The sequence below is a fragment of the Scyliorhinus torazame genome, chromosome 9, assembly GCF_047496885.1.
Source record: "Scyliorhinus torazame isolate Kashiwa2021f chromosome 9, sScyTor2.1, whole genome shotgun sequence".
NCBI lineage: Eukaryota > Metazoa > Chordata > Chondrichthyes > Carcharhiniformes > Scyliorhinidae > Scyliorhinus > Scyliorhinus torazame.
In genome coordinates, this window is record NC_092715.1 from 197,283,799 (window position 1) to 197,298,232 (window position 14,434).

General features: G+C 46.8%; 1 long non-coding RNA gene across 1 annotated transcript in view; it reads left to right on the forward strand.

The window, feature by feature from the left end:
* The first annotated feature begins 268 nt into the window (after nt 1-268).
* Nucleotides 269-14,434, forward strand: part of LOC140429660 (uncharacterized) — a 32,475-nt gene continuing 18,309 nt past the window's right edge. The window contains exon 1 of the long non-coding RNA XR_011949160.1: nt 269-629. This is a non-coding gene — a long non-coding RNA (uncharacterized lncRNA). The remainder of the gene's footprint in view (nt 630-14,434) is intronic.

A 14,434-nucleotide genomic window follows, 5' to 3' on the forward strand; every position in this document is an offset into this window, starting at 1 on the left:
TAAAACCTAGTCTGAAGCCACTTGTTTAGGTTAATTCCAGATTCTGTGCTTTTCTATCGCTTCCTTTGAGGGTTTTTTTTATAGTTGAGATGCCCATTATAATTTTAATTTTTAAACTGCCCTTCAAATGCCCTTTCCCCAGGGCTGAACACTCCTCCACCACCAAAAGCACAGGCAAGAAACTGGTCCTAACTAGTAAAGTCACCCTGTGCATCTGAGGAGCATGAGCGGAACCAAAAAGGCTGCACCATCTCGTGTTTCTCCTCTGTATACAGAGAAGGGCCTGGCCTCCTCTGAGCCCTTGGCATGGCAACTCAGCTGCAACTAACAATTCACCTGACGGTTCCAGGTATCAATCCATATTGAACAGTTTTTGGCACTGAACATTTTAGACCGAATAACATCTGGCAGCAACACTTATTTTTAGCGGAGGGTGTGCAAGGTGGTGAAATCCCTCTTCTGACAAATTTGGAGGAATCCCTGTTTTACTTCACCAACGCTGGCTGAAAGCAATGGATGTGAGTGGCTGTACAACATAAGGACCTAGAAATTTGCCCACACCTGAATTGGGGTACAATCTGGATGTAGCATTTGCTCATCGGAGCAGATGGCAGGACCACAAAAAATTGGTATGTATAGTATATATAGTACTGCTATATAGTATTTGTGAACTGCGGACACCAGTTGCCATGAGAAACAAGTAGGCCCGGGGGTTGGGAGTGACCAGGGGATGGGTGGCAGCATAATCATGAGGGAGGGTGTGTGTGAACCAAGGCCAGCAGCTACGTGCAATTTTAATGTGGCGTCAGGAGAAACAATTTTGATCCCCCCCCGCCCCCCTCCCAATATAACCCTGCAAAATGATACTTCTAATCTATTTCAAAAGTTGCTTTTGAATCTGCTTCGATCACTCTTTCAGGCAGTGCATTGCTGGTCATAGCAATTTACTGTGTAAAACAAAATCCTCATCTCCCCATACCTTTGTTGTCAAATGTTTAAAATCTGTGAAATGTCTGGGGTTCCAGACTAAGTAAGCAAACAAATGTGTCTTGATTTGTTTTCTGGCAGCATGTAGCAGTCCATTTAAAGATTATTGGCTTGTTTGCCAATCACCTGTGGAATCTGGCCCAAGGCATGATTTACATTAAAAAAAATTTTTTTCCAAACATATATAAAAAGTTACAACACATGAACAATTCAGATTCAGGAAACAAACTTCCCAACACACAGTTTGTACAAATTTTTCCCATTTTTCACGCCCCCCCCCGCAGCGAACTACTCCTCAAACTCGGTCACGTACATCCTCCACCTTGCCACGAAGCCCTCGGCTGAACCCTTTAACTCGTATTTGATCTTTTCCAGGCGAAGAAAGTCATATAAGTCACCCAGCCAGGCCGCTATCCCCCATGGCGTTGCCGACCGCCACTCCAATAAGATCCGCCGCCAGGCAATAAGAGAGGCAAAGGCCACAACATCGGACTTCCTCCCCTCCATCAGCTCCGGCTTCTCTGAAATCCCAAATATCGCCACCAATATCGCTCAACCTCCCACCCCTACTATCCTTGTTAGCGCCGCTAACACTCCCACCCAGAATCTCTCAAACTTTTTGCAGCCCCAGAACATATGCCACGTGATTCACTGGTCCCCGCCCACACTTCTCACACTCGTCTGCCACCGCCTAAAAGAACCCACTCATTCTTGCCCGAGTCATGTATACCACCTTGAACTGTATCCGACTCATCCTTGCGCACATGGAGATCGCATTTACCCTTCGCAGTGCCACACTCCATACTCCCCAGTTTATCTCCCCTCCCAGCTCCCTTTCCCACTTCTCCTTAATCTTCACCAGCTGCTCATCTCCCTGCTCTCCCATCTACCTGTATATGTCTCCGATCCTGTCCTCCCCTTCCACATTCAGAAGCAGCAATAGCTCCAACAGGGTGTACCTCGGCAACCTGGGGAACTGTATCCAAACCTTCCGCGCGAAGTTCCTTACCTGCAGGTACCTAAATAATAATAATAATCATATAATAATGAAACCCACTTCCTTTCGGGAGCTCTACCCACTCCTTCAATTCATCAATTCATCTATACTGGCAAACCCTTCTTCCCGATATAAATCCCTCATCTTAACCAGCCCCACTTCCTATACGTGCCATCTATCCCACCCCCGGCTCAAAACCATGGTTTTCACACAACGGCATTAACACCAACATATAGGGGTATGGGCTTAAGTAGGGTGCTCTTTCCAAGAGCCGGTGTAGACTCGATGGGCCAAATGGCCTCCTTTGCACTGTAAATTCTATGATTCTATGATCCCTCTATCCTAAAGTGCCTCCTCAACTGGTTCCAGATCTTCACCGTGGACTGCACCGCCAGGCTCTCCGAGTATCTGCTTGGTGCTATTGGCAATGCCGCCGTCACCATAGCCCTTAAGCAGTACCCCCTACAGGATTCGTGCTCCATGCTAACCCAGTCTATCCCTTCTCCTTCCCACCATCTCCTAACCTTCTCCACGTTCGTCGGCCAATACTATTGTAGCAAGTTCAGCAATATCAACCCTCCCTGCTGCCTTTGCCTCTTTAACAAGGTCCTCTTAACCCTTGGCACTTTCCCTGCCCATACAAAGTCCGAAATAATCGTGTCTAGTTTTCGAAAGAAGGCCTTCGGTATAAAGATCGGGAATGTATGGAAAATGAACAGGAACCTCAGCAGAATGTTCATCTTCACCACTTGGACCTTCCCTGCCAAAGCCAAGTGCAGCGTGTCCCACCTCTTGAGATCCTTCCTAGCCTCTTCCACCAGTTTTGTTAATTCTATTTGTGTGGCATCGCCCATTCCCTCGCTATCTGAATCCCCAGCTATCTAAACCTGTCTCTGGCCGCCTTAAATGGCATCACCCTAAATTGGCTCGCCGACCCAACTGATTCACTAGGAACACTTCGCTTTTCCCTGCATTTGACTTATATCCTGAGAACGCCCCAAACTTCTCCAACAGGCCCACGATCCTCTCCATGCTCTCTCGTGGGTCCGAAACATACAATAGTAGTTCGTCAGCATAGACCGACACCCGATGCTCCTTCCGTCCCCTCATAAACCCTCACCACTCTGCCGACTCCCTAAGAGCCATTAGCAGAGGCTCTGTAGCCAGTGCAAACAGCAGTGGCGACAGCGGGCACCCTGCCTTGTTCCCCTGTGTAGTTCAAAGATCCGTGGGCCCATGTCATTGAACAAAGAACAAACAAAGAGCAAAGAAAAATACAGCACAGGAACAGGCCTTCGGCCCTCCAAGCCTGCACCGACCATGCTGCCCGTCTAAACTAAAATCTTCTACACTTCAGGGGTTCGTATCCCTCTATTCCCATTCTATTCATGTATTTATCAAGATGCCCCTTAAACGTCAGTATCGTCCCTGCTTCCACCACCCCCTCCAGCAGCGGGTTCCAGGCACCCACTACCCTCTGTGTAAAAAACTTGCCTCGTACATCTCCTCTAAATCTTGCCCCTTGCACCTTAGACCTATGCCCCCTAATAATTGACCCCTCTACCCTGGGAAACAATCTCTGACAATCCACTCTGCCTATGCCCCTCATAATTTTGTAGACCTCTTGATGCGCGATCAATTGCACAAAGATGCAGATTGGGTACAACTGTGGCTTTATTACAGTCAGATGCGTGGCCTCCTGCTGCAGCTGGCAAAATGGCAGGACACTGGAGGTCATGCATATTTATACAGTTCTTAGTGGGCGGCGCCAGCCGGCAGGGGCTACCGGCGAACCTGTAGTGCAGGTCCTACCTTACATCCCCTAATACAGTGGTTCACCACACCTCTCTCAGGTCGCCCCTCAACCTCTGTCCGCACACTCGCCCTCGGTGCCACAAATAACAGGTGCAGCGGTACCACAAACTTCAGCCCAAACCCAAGCCTTCCCAGGAGCTCAAACAGGTACCGCCAGTCGAAAGCCTTCTCCATGTCCATGGACATCATTACCTCCAGTTTCTGAGCTCTCAAAGGGGTCATGATGACATTTAACAACCTTCTTATATTGCTAGAAGGCTGCCTGCCCTTTACGAAGCCTGTTTGGTCCTCCGCAGCCACCCCCGGGACACAACCTTCCATCCTTCCCACCACCAACTTAGCCAGCACTTTCACATCTGTATTTAACAACGACATGGACCGATACGTCCTACATTCCAACGGATACTTACCGTTTTTCAGTATTAATGGGATCATTGCCTGTGTCATCGTCTCCGGCAGCTCCCCCTTCTCCAACACCATTATTAAACGCCCCCAAGAGATGTGATGCCAGGTTTGCGGTGAACTCCTTATAAAATTCCACTTTGTTGCCATCGGATCTCGGGGCTTTCCCCGACCTCATACTCCTTATACTATCCAATATCTCCCTCAGTCCTAGGGGCTCCTCTCGTGCCTGCCTCTTCTCTTCCTCCAACTGTGGAAACTCCAGTTCATCTAAAAACCTTCCCATGTCCTGCTCTTCACCCCCCGGTTCTGGCCTGTACAGCTCCTTGTAATAATAATCCCTAAACGCCTTGTATATCTTCCCCAGCACTGATACTGTTGCTTGTATTAGCCTTAGTTTATTTGCTCTAATTCTGTCTCCTTTGCTCTTGAGTCGCCAGGTATCTTTCTGATACCGCCACGTGGTTCAAGTCCGAGTAATGATTAATAATCCAACACACCGCTTAGTAAGAGTTAAATCAACGCTCATTTATTATATACAGCAATTAATACTTAGACATTAATTCTACTTCTAAACTACTACCAACCACTAACAGGCCAATACTTAACTTTGGAAATGGCCCACCAGGTCAGGGAAACGAATGGCCTTTCGAATGGGTTCTGAGCCTGCGGGATTCAAAAGCTGGTACAGGTCGATAGTCTGGAGTGTCTATCTGGTAGCGATTGTTGGAGTAAGACTTACGTTCTCTTTCAGCAAGGGTCTCGAAGGGTGCGGGGAGGAGAAGAAGGGTCAATTTGAACTTGGCCCCTATTCTTATAGTCCCCAGGGGCTTCCTGCCTCTCGGGGCGGACCTTGTACCTGGTTCCAAGTGATTGGACTTGGTCCCAATCACTTGGTTCGATATTCTCCTATACTGGAGCGATTCCTTGATCGAGGGGTGGTCGTTTACCTCTCTTTGTGTCAGCTCCTGCTGGCGCCGAAGGGTCTGGGTCGGCTTTGTGTGTCTATTTTGGATCGATTGTTCCCGGGGATTGCTGCTTAGTATGCAGATGGCTGGGGTGTTGTTATGTTGATGGCTGCAGGTATCGGTTTGGTCTGGCTTCTCCAGAGGCGAATACACTGTTTTACCTGCAGCTGTCTGTTTGAGTCCTGTTGGCTGATTTTCCCATCAGCCTCTTCCGTTCGCCATTTTAAATCGGGGTTTGGCCATTCTAATCGGGAGTCAACCATTTTACATGGCTACAATACCACAACCTCTGCCCCAGTTCATACCTTCAATATTTCCCTGGATGCAGCCTGCCTCCATAGCTGATGCGGACTCGCCTTCTCCCCATGCTTGTATTGCACCGCTCTTGCCCTACGCAGTTGCCCTACCGCCCTCCCCGTTGTCAGCCTGTCAAACTGCCCCTGCAACTTTTTCCTCCTCGCCAATCCCTCCACGGTGGGCACCCTTGTATACTCCCTGTCCACCTCCACTATCTCGCTCACTAGACGGTCATGTTCCACCCTCCTTTCCCTATCTGCACGAGCCTTAAAGAAAATAATTTTCCCCGAACCAATGTCTTCAGTGCTTCCCACAAAATGGCCGCCGACACCTCCCCACTCTGATTCAACTCCATTTATTCCTTAAATCCTCCTTCGCCTTATCACAAAAACCTCCATCCGCCAACAACCCCGAATCAAACCTCCACCCCAGCCTCTGCTCTCGTCCTGATCTAAACCGAATCTCTAGCCAATGGGGCGCCTGGTTCGACTTAACTATCCCAGCATACTCTGCCCCCTTCACCCCAACCAAAACCTCACGACTCACTACAAAGTAATCAATCCTGGAATACACCTTATTAATTTGTGAAAAGAAGGAAAAGAAAGGTAAAGAAGGAAAAGAAAGTGCCGCGGATCCACCACACCCATCCTCTCCATAAACCCCCCAGTTCCCTTGCCATTCATACCCTACCCATTGACCTGGGGCTCAATCTATTCCACCCTCGGCTCTAGGACACAGTTAAAATCTCCTTCCATGATCAACTGGTGCGTGGCCAAATCCGGGATTGTTGCCAGGTACTTTCTCATAAAACCCACATCATCCTAATTTAAGCATACACATTTACCAACACCAACGGTGCCCCTTCCAATACCCCACTCGCAATCATACATCTCCCACCTGGATCCCTCACCTCCTTCACACTCACAAATCCTACTTTTTTGCTCTTTAAAATCACCACACCCCTTGATTTAGAATCAAACCCCGAGTGAAAAACCTGCCCGACACCCCTTACTTAACCTAAGCTGGTCCTTCACATGGAGGTGCGTTTCTTTCAGAATGACCACCCCCGCTTTCAAGCTCCTGAGGTGCGTAAACACCCGTGACCTTTTAACCGGCCCTGGCAATGTCTTCCACTATCAAGTGCACCCATTCATAGATTGACATAACTGGCACACGCAGCTTACCAGTACCAAATGACCGAGACCGGCAGACCAAGTTCCTCTCATCCTGTTGTTGACTTCCCAGAGTGTGTGCACTGCACCTTCAGCACTTGTTTTCCACCTGAAGAAGTATATTCTCACTGTAATGATTTGTAGACAGACATGTACCTAAAGGGTTAATCACAACACCTAGCGGTGACACTACCACTAGAGGGCATTACTAGATCCACTATATAACTGAGTTCCCAGAAGCTCTCGCTCTCTTTCAGCTCTCTTGCCAGCAGGAGTTACCAGAGAACAGCAGTGTAGCAGAGAGGATCTCAGCCTGGACACCACGTGTAGCTTAGATATAGTTTGTACAGTTAGTTATCCTTACTTTATTGCTAGAGTTAATTCAGTGGAGTGTCAAACTCATTCATTAGTTTTACCATTACTTAATACATTCTTTCAGTTTACTTCGAAGACTCGAGTGTTCTTCAACATTATCTACAGTTAGTAGCGACATATATTACTTAAACCCAGTAATATAGCATGCTACCAGGAGTAGGAATATAATATAACACTCACGAGCAAAACTATTTGAGTGACCCTGGTTTCAGTCTTTGCTGACAAACTCAAACAAGATAGCAAATTATCATTTCAGGATAATTTACCTCCCCATCAATAGTAACCTTAAGACTTCCTAAGCACATTAGAACTTGCAGTTCATGTGTGTGAGGAAGTAGCGCAAATCCTTTCACATGTGGAGATTAATGTTAAGTGGCGTTATAATATTTTTACGAACAAATTTAGAAATGTAACTTGTTAACAAAATTAGCATTTAAATAGTGAATATTAACAGGATCATTTAACTGCGGCCTCACATAAAATAATACATAAGCACGAAATGGTTACTTGATCAAGAAAGTGCAGTCATAGCCCCAGTATGAATTAGTGCCTGACTGAAAGGAAATGAGAAACTAAAGAAAAATGAATTTACTTTGTTAAAACATGTTTTATACTTTTGCTCCAGAGAGAATTGAAATTTGGTCACAAAAGTTATGCAATATCAGGACGGCACGCGGCACATAGAACATAGAACATTACAGCGCAGTACAGGCCCTTCGGCCCTCGATGTTGCGCCGACCTGTGAAACCACTCTAAAGCCCATCTACACTATTCCCTTATTGTCCATATGTCTATCCAATGACCATTTGAATGCCCTTAGTGTTGGTGAGTCCACTACTGTTGCAGGCAGGGCATTCCACGCCCTTACTACTCTCTGAGTAAAGAACCTACCTCTGACATCTGTCTTATATCTATCTCCCCTCAATTTAAAGCTATGTCCCCTCGTGCTAGACATCACCATCCGAGGAAAAAGGCTCTCACTGTCCACCCTATCCAATCCTCTGATCATCTTGTATGCCTCAATTACGTCACCTCTTAACCTTCTTCTCTCTAACGAAAACAGCCTCAAGTCCCTCAGCCTTTCCTCATAAGATCTTCCCTCCATACCAGGCAACATTCTGGTAAATCTCCTCTGCACCCTTTCCAATGCTTCCACATCCTTCCTATAATGCGGCGACCAGAATTGCACGCAATACTCCAAATGCGGCCGCACCAGAGTTTTGTACAGCTGCAACATGAACTCATGGCTCCGAAACTCAATCCCTCTACCAATAAAAGCTAACACACCGGACACCTTCTTAACAACCCTCTCAACCGGAGTGGCAACTTTCAGGGATCTATGTACATGGACACCGCGATCTCTCTGCTCATCCACACTGCCAAGAATCTTACCATTAGCCCAGTACTCAGACTTCCTGTTATTCCTTCCAAAATGAATCACCTCACACTTTTCTGCATTAAACTCCATTTTCCACCTCTCAGCCCAGTGCTGCAGCTTATCTATGTCCCTCTGTAACTTGTAACATCCTTCCGCACTGTCCACAACTCCACCGACTTTAGTGTCATCTGCAAATTTACTCACCCATCCTTCTACGCCCTCCTCCAGGTCATTTATAAAAATGACAAACAACAGTGGCCCCAAAACAGATCCTTGTGGTACACCGCTAGTAACTGGACTCCAGTCTGAACACTTCCCATCAACCACCACCCTTTGTCTTCTTCCAGCTAGCCAATTTCTGATCCAAACTGCTAAATCTCCCTGAATCCCATGCTTCCGTATTTTCCATGGGGAACCTTATCAAACGCTTTACTGAAATCCATATACATCACATCAACTGCTTTACCCTCATCCACCTGTTTGGTCACCTTCTCAAAGAACTCAGTAAGGTTTGTGAGGCACGACCTACCCTTCACAAAACCGTGTTGACTATGTCTAATCAAATTATTCCTTTCCAGATGATTATACACCCTATCTCTTATATACCTTTCCAAGATTTTGCCCACAACAGAAGTAAGGCTCACTGGTCTATAGTTACCGGCGTTGTCTCTACGCCCCTTCTTGAACAAGGGAACAACATTTGCTATCCTCCAGTCTTCTGGCACTATTCCTGTAGACAAAGATGACTTAAAGATCAAAGGCTCAGCAATCTCCTCCCTAGCTTCCCAGAGAATCCGAGGATAAATCCCATCTGGCCCAGGGGACTTATCTACTTTCACACTTTCCAGAATTGTTAACACCTCCTCCTTATGAACCTCAAGCCCTTCTAGTCTAGTAGCCTGAATCTCAGTATTCTCCTCGACAACATTGCCTTTTTCCTGTGTGAATACTGACGGAAAATATTCATTTAGCACCTCTCCTATCTCCTCGGACTCCAAGCACAACTTCCCACTACTGTTCTTGACTGGCCCTACTCTTACCCGAGTCATTCTTTTATTCCTGACATATCTATAGAAGGTTATCAAGGGTCATCCTTGATCCTACCTGCCAAAGACTTCTCATGTCCCCTCCTGGCTCTTCTTAGCTCTCTCTTTAGGTCCTTCCTAGCTAACGTGTAGCTCTCGAGCGCCCTTACTGAACCTTCATGTCTCATCTTTACATAAGCCTCCTTCTTCCTCTTGACAAGTGTTTCGACTGCCTTAGTAAACCAATGTTCCCTTGCTCGACCACTTCCTCCCTGCCTGACAGGTACATACTTATCAAGGACACGCAGTAGCTGTTCCTTGAACAAGCTCCACATTTCCATTGTGCCCATCCCCTGCAGTTTTCCTCTCCATCCGATGCATCCTAAGTCTTGCCTCATCGCATCATAATTGCCTTTCCCCCAGATATAACTCTTGCCCTGCGGTATATACCTATCCCTTTCCATCACTAAAGTAAACTTAATCGAATTGTGGTCACTATCACCAAAGTGCTCACCTACCTCCAAATCTAACACTTGTCCTGGTTCATTACCCAGTACCAAATCCAATATGGCCTAGCCTCTCGTTGGCCTATCTACATACTGTGTCTGGAAACCCTCCTGCACACATTGGACAAAAACGGACCCATCTAAAGTACTCGAACTATAACGTTTCCAGTCAATATTTGGAAAGTTAAAGTCCCCCATAACAACTACCCTGTTGCTTTCGCTCCTATCCAGAATCATCTTTGCAATCCTTTCCTCTACATCTCTGGAACTTTTCGGAGGCCTATAGAAAACCCCTAACAGGGTGACCTCTCCTTTCCTGTTTCTAACCTCAGCCCATACTACCTCAGTAGACGAGTCCTCATCAAACGTCCTTTCTGCCACCGTAATACTGTGGTTAAAACTACGGCGCACACAGGGGATATAGGACAGGGTGCTTTCAGGGGTGTGGGTCGGAGAGGGCAAGGTGTCAGAGATTTACCGAGAGATGAGGGAAGAGGGGGAAGAGTCGGTGGGCGAACTAAAAGGAAAGTGGGAAGAAGAACTAGGGGAGGAGATAGAGGAGGGTATGTGGGCTGATGCCCTAAGCAGGGTAAATTCCTCTTCCTCATGCGCCAGGCTTAGCCTGATTCAATTTAAGGTGCTACATAGAGCACACATAACGGGAGCAAGATTGAGCAGGTTCTTTGGAGTGGAGGACAAATGTGGGAGATGTGGCGGGAGCCCGGCAAACCACGCACATATGTTTTGGGCGTGCCCGGCACTGGAAGGGTATTGGAAGGGAGTGACGGGAGTGATTTCGCGGGTGGTGAAGGCCCGGGTCAAACCAGGCTGGGGGTTAGCTCTATTTGGAGTTGCGGAAGAGCCGGGAGTGCAGGAGGCGAAAGAGGCCGACGTTGTGGCCTTTGCGTCCCTAGTAGCCCGGCGCAGGATCCTACTCATGTGGAAGGAGGCGAAACCCCCCGGACTGGAGGCCTGGGTAAATGATATGGCGGGGTTCATTAAACTGGAGCAGATAAAGTTTGCCCTGAGAGGATCGGCTCAAGGGTTCACCAGGCGGTGGCAGCCATTTCTCGACTACCTAGGGGAACGTTAGAGGGAAGACAGATGACCAGCAGCAGCAACCCAGGGGGAAGGGGGGGGGGGGGGTTAGTTTAGTTTAGGTCAAAGATAAAGGGGTTTTGTTACTTGTGTATTGTTAAAAATTTCTGTATTGTTATTGTTGCGTTTGCTTTGTAAGAGGGGAAAAATTGTTGTTTGGGAAAAAAATTTCAATAAAACATATTTTTAAAAAAAACTACGGCGCTGAGGACCCGGGTTCGAATCCTGGCCCTGGGTCACTGTCCGTGTGGAGTTTGCACATTCTCCCTGTGTCTGCGTGTCCTTCACCCCCCACAACCCAAAGATGTGCAGGTTAGGTGGATTGGCCACGCTAAATTGCCCCTTAATTGGAAAAAAAATGATTGGGTACTCTAAATTTATTTTTTAAAAGTTATGCAATATCTTTCATTTAAATCACAAGGTTGGGGCGGTGGAGGGGGTATATTAACAAATTAAACTTAAATAAAAATAAAGTAATAAATAATCAATAAAAATAACTTCAGTTAAAAGCTATTTTATATTGCAAATGATGTATTGTATTGTGTATATGTGGACAAGTCACTTTCCTCAATAGTGTGTGTTTATGCATGAGCTGGGAACCTGCTCCCTCTTTGTAATCAGTCAGTAGTGAGAAGGAAGAGTTATGCGATTCCTTTTTTATAAAATCTGAGCATCTGTTTAAGCAACAAATGGCTGTAAGGTGTAATTATCTGATCACCACTGACCTCCAGAAAATTCAACATGACCTTTCTTTGAGAGGGCTGATAATGATAATGGAGGGGGGAGAAAAGAGATGCCTGTCAGCTGGCTTCCTGAAGCTTGTTGACTTTGTCGACCAGATTCCAAAGAAGCTTTTCAGCTTTGGTGTTCATGCCCATATTAAGCAATAGTTGAATGGCGGTGGCAATGAATGTGAGTTATTCTGGGTGTGTCAAGTTGTGTCAGGTCAATGTTAGTGTTGAAAGAGCAGCAAGCAAAGAAATAATACTGTGCACCCGGTTCAGTGCAAGAAGCTTAGATTTTTCACCTAAAGTCCCAGGCAGACATACGGTGGGGCCGATTCCTCTGCGTAAACCCATTGAGTGTATGCGGTGTCATGGTTTCTGGGGTCAAACTGAAGTAAAATAACTTGGGCTAACTCCAAGCATTAGGAGAGACTGTCAGTCAGAGGGGGAGAAAATCAAGGAAGGCCAATGTCTGGCATGAAGTGGAAGGCGCGATGTGAGTGTGAGGCTAAAGTTGTTGGCCTGAGACCCAATCATGGTTGTGTGTGGGGGTTGGGTGGTGGGGGTGCTGCAGAAATGGAGAGGGGAGGTGAAGGGTTGGGGCAGGGAGACTGATGGACAGGGCAGGCAATAAACCAGAAAGGTGGATTGGTGGTGGGTGGAGAGTTGGGGATGAAGATCAGTCTGTGCTGGTAGAACCCTACTGTATCTTTGAAAAGCCAGGAGGAGCCACTCCTACTCTTGACATACAAGAGGTACAAACAGCACACTCTCATTGCTTCTTTTCATCCTGAAATAATTACCCCTCCTCTTTAAGGTCCTGCTGAAGGCTTTTCACATTTAACTCACCCTAACCCATTCAAATCACTGAGGTGCCATTGGGTCTCCGTAAGGTTCTGGAATTTGCCTTCATTGATTGTTACGATTTGGGTGCCGAAGCTCAATTCATTCACCTGTCTGTAAAGGTGGGTGAGCATGAACAGCAGACGGGCATTGAGGTCTTCTTGAGCCACTTGATTTGCTTTAAATCTCTTTGTTGGTAATCCCTCCTAATGCAAAATAATCTCAGAAAAGGGGATTCTCATTGTAAAACCCATAAGTGCCTCTGAAGGAATGGCAAGAACTGGCATTAAAGCAAAAGAAAACACGCACTATAGAAGACAAATTAAGGAAAATGGTGAAGAACTAGTTGAAATACATTTAATTTTACATTACTGTGCTCCGTTCACTTTTGTGCTCACTGCCATCTAGCAACCCTGGATGCCCATTTTGCATGGGCACGATTTATACCAATCATCGGGAAACTGCACATTTGCTCAATTAGCACCAAAGGTCAGATTGTGGCAAATCTCAGCTATTGTCCTGAACACACTTCCCACTTGCACTTCAGCCCTTGGAGCAACAATAACCCCAATTAAAAGCAATAACGGCTGTGAATCATGGCACCGGTATTAAGGACTATTGTGGAGGAGGTGTTGTTGTTTATTCTTACTGATTGTGGTCTGTGGGTCAGGAAGTCGAGAATCTAGTTGCAGAGGGAGGAGCCAAGTCCTAGGTTTTGGAGTTTTGATATGAGCTTGGCTGGGATTATGGTGTTGAAGGCGGAGCTGTAGTCAATGAACAGGAGTCCTTGTTGTTGAGATGCTCCAGGGATGACTGTAGGGCCAGGGAGATGATGTTTGCTGTGGACCGGTTGTGGCGGTATGCAAATTGCAGTGGATCTCGGCATTCTGGCGGTATGGAGTTTATGTGTCTCATGACCAACCTCTCGAAGCACTTCATAATGATAGATGTCAAGGCTACCGGATGGTAGTCACTGAGGCACGTTGCCTGGTTCTTCTTTGGCAGCGGTATGATGGTGGTCTTCTTGAAGCAGGTGGGAACTTCGGAATGGAGTAGGAAGAGGTTGATGATGTCTGCAAACATATCCACCAGTTGGTCCGCACAGGACCTGAATTCATGAGCAGGGACTCCATCAGGACCCACTGCTTTCCGAGGGTTCACTTTCAAGAAGGCCGACCTGACTTCGGAAGCTGTGATGGTAGGTATGGTTGTGTGCGAGGCTGCTTGGGCAGATGACAACAGTTTGTTGGTTTCCTGCTCGAAATGAACATATAAAGCATTGAGTTCATCGGGGAGAGCGGCGCTGTTGCCAAAGATTCTACTTGGCTTTGCCTTATAGCCCGTTATGTTGTTTAAACCTTGCTACAACCAACGAGAGTCCGTGTTGTTAGTCTCTGTGACTCTAGCTTGGTCTGATATTACCTCTTGGGATCCCTGATGGCTTTGCCAAGGTCGTACCTGGATTTCTTGTATAGATCAGGGTGGCCTGTCTTGAACACCTCAGACCTGGCCTTCAGTAGGGAGTGGATCTCCCGGTTAAACCATGGTTTCCGGTTGACGAATGCATGTACTACCTTCTTTGGCACACAATCTTCTACACACTTACTGGTGAAGTCTGTGACAGCAGTGGCATACTCCTATAGGTTGGTCACTTAATTCTTGAATATGGACCAGGCCACTGGCTCCAAGCAGTCGCGTAGTATGGGCGGCACTTCACAGTCAGGTGTTCCAGGTCCAGGGAGCAGTAATCCACCAGGGTCGCCATGTCCGAGCTCAGGAGGAGTTGATGAAATGAAATGAAATGAAAATCACTTATTGTCACAAGTAGGCTTCAATGAAGTTACTG